Here is a 4,931-nt window from a genome sequence, read left to right as displayed (position 1 = left end):
AAATAAATCAGTAGCCTTCCTCTACACAAAAGAGAAACAAGCCGAGAAATTAGGGAATCGACACCCTTCATAGTAGACCCAAATAATATAAAGTACCTCGGTGTGACTTTAACCAAGCAAGTAAAAGATCTGTACAATAAGAACTTCAAGACTCTGAAGAACGAAATTGAATTAGACCTCAGAAGATGGTAAGATCTCCCATGCTCATGGATTGCCAGGACTAATATAGTAAAAATGGCCATTCTACCAAAAGCGATCTACAGATTCAATGCAATCCCCATCAAAATACCAATCCAATTCTTCAAAGAATTAGACAGAACAATTTGCAAATTCATCTGGAATAACAAAAACCAAGGATGGCTAAAACTATTCTCAACAATAAAAGGACTTCAGGGGAAATCACTATCCCTGAACTCAAGCAGTATTACAGAGCAATAGTGATAAAAACTGCATGGTATTGGTACAGAGACAAACAGATAGACCAGACAAACAGATAGAACAGAATTGAAGACCCAGAAATGAACCCACACACCTATGGGCACTTGATTTTTGACAAAGGAACCAAAACCATCCAATGGAAAAAAAGATAGAATTTTCAGCAAATGGTGCTGGTTCAACTGGAGGTCAACATGTAGAAGAATGCAGATCGATCCATGCTTATCACCCTGTACAAAGCTTAAGTCCAAGTGGATCAAGGACCTCCACATCAAACCAGATACACTCAAACTAATAGAAGAAACACTAGGGCAGCATCTGGAACACATGGGCACTGGAAAAAAATTCCTGAACAAAACACCAATGGCTTATTCTCTAAGATCAAGAATCGACAAATGGGATCTCATAAAACTGCAAAGCTTCTGTAAGGCAAAGGACACTGTGGTTAGGACAAAACAGCAACCAACAGATTGGGAAAAGATCTTTACCAATCCTACAACAGATAGAGGGCTTATATCCAAAATATACAAAGAACTCAAGAAGTTAGACTGCAGGGAGACAAATAACTCTATTAAAAATGGGGTTCAGAAAAAAGGGCTTCTGTCGTGAGTGGCACACGCAGGGCAACTCGATTGCTCTGCGTGCGGAATCGACATCAAGAGATTTCGGAAGCATAATTTTTTGGTACTTGGGCAGCTGGTGATCGTTGGTCCCGGCGCCTGCGCGGTTGTGAAAATAAAGGTTTTCTTTAGTAGTTTAAAAAAAAAAATGGGGTTCAGAGCTAAACAAAGAATTCACAGCTGAGGAATGCCGAATGGCTGAGAAACACCTAAAGAAATGTTCAACATCTTTAGTCATAAGGGAAATGCAAATCAAAACAACCCTGAGATTTCACCTCACACCAGTGAGAATGGCTAAGATTAAAAACTCAGGTGACAACAAATGCTGGTGAGGATGTGGAGAAAGAGGAACACTCCTCCATTTTTGGTGGGACTGCAGACTGGTGAAACCATTCTGGAAATCAGTCTGGGTGTTCCTCAGAAAATTGGACATTGAACTGCCTGAGGATCCAGCTATACCTCTCTTGGGCATATACCCACAAGATGCCCCAACATATAAATGACACGTGGTCCACTATGTTCATAGCAGCCTTATTTATAATAGCCAGAAGCTGGAAAGAACCCAGATGCCCTTCAACAGAGGAATGGATACAGGTACATCTACACAATATAGTACTACTCAACTATCAAAATCAGTGACTGCATGAAATTCATGGGCAAATAGATGGGACTAGAAAATATCATACTGTGTGTATTAACCCAATCACAGCAAAACACACATAGTATGCACTCACTGATAAGAGGATATTAGCCCAAAATCTTGAATTACCCAAGATGCAATCCACAGACCACATGAAGCTCAAGAAGAAGGAAGACTAAAGTGTGGATGCTTCAGTCCTTTTTAAAAGTGGAACAATCATATTCATAGGAGGGGTAATGGAGACAAAGTTTGGAGCAGAGCCTGAAGGAATGGCCATTTAGAGGCTGTCCCTCCTGGGGATACAGCATATGTGTGTTTGTATGTGTATGTATGTATATGTATATATATGTATATATATATGTATATATATGTATATATATATGTATATATATATATGCTCCAAAACTAGATAAGATCTTTGAAGCCAAAGAGTGCATGATGACTGGAGCCTGATATAGCTGTCTCCTTAGAGCCTCAGCCAGAGCATGACAATCACAGAGGCAGATGCTCACAGCCAACCATTGAATTAAGAATGGGATCCCCATAGGAAGAATTAGAGACAGGATTGAAGGAGCTGAAGGGGTTTGCAACCCCATAAGAACAAGAATACCACCCAAGCAGAGCTCCCAGTGAATAAACCATCATCCAAAGAGAACAAACCCTTGGCTCCAGCTGCATATGTAGCCGAGTATAGCCTTGTTGGACACCAGTGGGAGTAGTAGCCCTTGATCCAGCCAAGATTGGACTCCCCAATTCAGGGAAATGTTGGGAGTGGGGGGCTGGAGTTGGGAATGGGGAGAGGAACACCATTATAGAAGAAGGGGAGGGGGGTTGGATAGGATGCATATGGCCGGGAAACCAAGAAAGCAAATAACATCTGAAAGTTAAATAAAAATATCCAATAAAAAATAGAAAAAAAAAGTTGAGAAAAAAAAAAGGAAAGTGAACAGGAGGATAAATACATTCTCCCAAATGTAGACATCAAAATTTATCACGGATCATGACCACTTCAGTGCTAGAACAGTAGTTACTCTTTTTTTTCTTCCTGTAACAAAATACATGTTAAAGGTAACATAATATAGGAAAGGTTTATTCTGGGCAATCCAGTCATGGTGTAGAGAGTGTAAAACAGTTGGTTAGGTAGTAAAGAGATATGGAGGCTAGCATTTATTTGCCTTTTCTCCTTTATTGTTAAAGAATGCCAGACCCTGGAATGGTACTACTCTTATTCAGAGAAATTTAACCTCAGATAACTTAGCCTAGAAACTCCCTTACAGACATGCAAAGAGGTTTGTTTTCTAGCCTATTCTAGACCCTGTTAAGTTGACAATCATTGTTAGCAATTGCAGGGAAAGCAAACATCTTCTCCTCTTTGGGTATCAGCCACAATGCAGAATATCAGTATTGCTCACACACATACCAAGGTTTCCTTTACAATGAAATGAGTGATGCATAGCAGAAAAGCTTTCAAGATTAGATATGCTGCACCAAGGCACAGGATGGCAAGGTACCAGCATCTGTGCTGTCCTTCCCAGTGAAAGGCATTTTCTTTCTCCAGGGGACAGTGTGGTAATGAGCTATCTGATTACATGTCTTGTTTGGAAGGATCTTGATCTATAAATAACCCCTCAAGATTCTATAATGAGTTCTGCAACAGAATGGATGCCTTCACCCTGAATGTAACCATCACTCTAATTTCATATTGGCTGTTTTTAATAATTCTTAGCAGTGTCAAGGATTTTTTTAAAAAGCAAATGAAAATGCAGTTGTCATTTTCTTAGGCAGGGATGGGGATGTAGCTCAGTGGTACAGAGGTTGCAACTGAAGGATGAAATAAATTTTATAAAGTTTGGTTTATTTGTATGATAACTAACAGGAAACCTCTGAAAGGAGTTGATAATACTGAAAGGGGGAAAATAAGAAATGTGGATGGTGGTACCTCACTTCTTCTATAACTTCTCTGAGACTTTACATAAAATTTCTTCCTTTGTCTATCAGGAATTTGGAATTAGTCAATGCTGATATTAAAAACTTTTCCGAAGTATGTTGGTTTGAATAGACGTGGGCTCCATAAACCCATGTATTTTAATGCTTGGCTCATTGGAAATGGCATTATTAGAAGGTGTCTTATTGGAGTAAGTATTGCCTTGTTGGCGGAAGTATGTCACTGTGGAGGCAGGTTTCAAGGTCTCATATTCACTCAAGCTCAAGCTATTTTCAATGTAAAACAATGTTTCCTTCTGCTGCCTGCAGATCAGATGTAGGACCCTCTGCTTCTTCTCCAGCACCATGTCTGCCTGTATACCACATGTTTCCCTGTCATGATGATAATGGACTAAACATATGAACCTCTGAACTGGTCTCAAATACATATTTTTCTTTATATGAGTTACTGTGGTCATGGTGTTTGTGTTTGTTTGTTTGTTTGTTTGTTTGTTTGTTTGTTTGTTTTAAAGCAACAAATCCCAAGCTAAGACAGAAGTATTTACCTGGGACAGGGGTATTGCTGTGGTAGGTCTGACCATATTTTTGTTTGGAGGAATGTGGATTGTGGAACTTTGGATTAAGAAGGCACTGGGATGTCTTAAGTGGAGCATAATGGGCCACACTAGTGCGAGCTTAGAAGACAGTGATGTTGAAGGTGATTTGAACTAAAGGGGTTTGGATCAAGATGTTTCAGAGGAAAAGAATTTTAGTATATTGCCTTGAGATTGTAGTTGTAATATTTTTGTGAAGAATGTGGCTCCCTTTTGCCTAATATAGTCCCTATATTGCCCTAATATAGTCTGCCTGAGGCTAGCAGGAAGTGATCTAGATTAAATGACGTGGCAAAGAAAATCTCAAAACATCCTGGTATAGACTCTGCTGTGTGGTTACTAGTGTTCACTCTTATGAGGAACAGTTTGATGAAAAAGACCAAGCTGAGCAAAGACAAACAGAAAATATATGGTTCAAGGAGGAAAGAGTAGCAGGCAGTAGAATGGATGTAAATCCTGGGTCAACATATAGAAGGGGGGAGGTTAGGGGGATGTTAGTCCAGAAACCGGGAAGGGGAATAATAATCGAAATGTAAATAAGAAATACTCAAGTTAATAAAGATAAAAAAATCCTGGGTCAATGAAATAAACAGATTAAATATATTAAATGAAAGATAAGCCTCCATCTTGTGAAAAGAAATTATAGAAAAGCTTAAGTCTAGGGATGATAATACAAGCCTTTAATCTCTCTATTCATGA

General features: G+C 39.2%; 1 non-coding gene across 1 annotated transcript; it reads left to right on the top strand.

The window, feature by feature from the left end:
• Positions 1–1,024: 1,024 nt before the first annotated feature.
• Positions 1,025–1,158, top strand: LOC120102644 (U11 spliceosomal RNA). The gene has a single exon (XR_015687345.1). It is a non-coding gene; the product is annotated as a U11 spliceosomal RNA (small nuclear RNA).
• The last annotated feature ends 3,773 nt before the right edge of the window (positions 1,159–4,931 follow it).

This window comes from Rattus norvegicus, chromosome 4 (assembly GCF_021556685.1).
Source record: "Rattus norvegicus strain SHRSP/BbbUtx chromosome 4, alternate assembly SHRSP_T2T, whole genome shotgun sequence".
NCBI lineage: Eukaryota > Metazoa > Chordata > Mammalia > Rodentia > Muridae > Rattus > Rattus norvegicus.
This window is presented reverse-complemented; position numbering and strand designations above follow the sequence as displayed.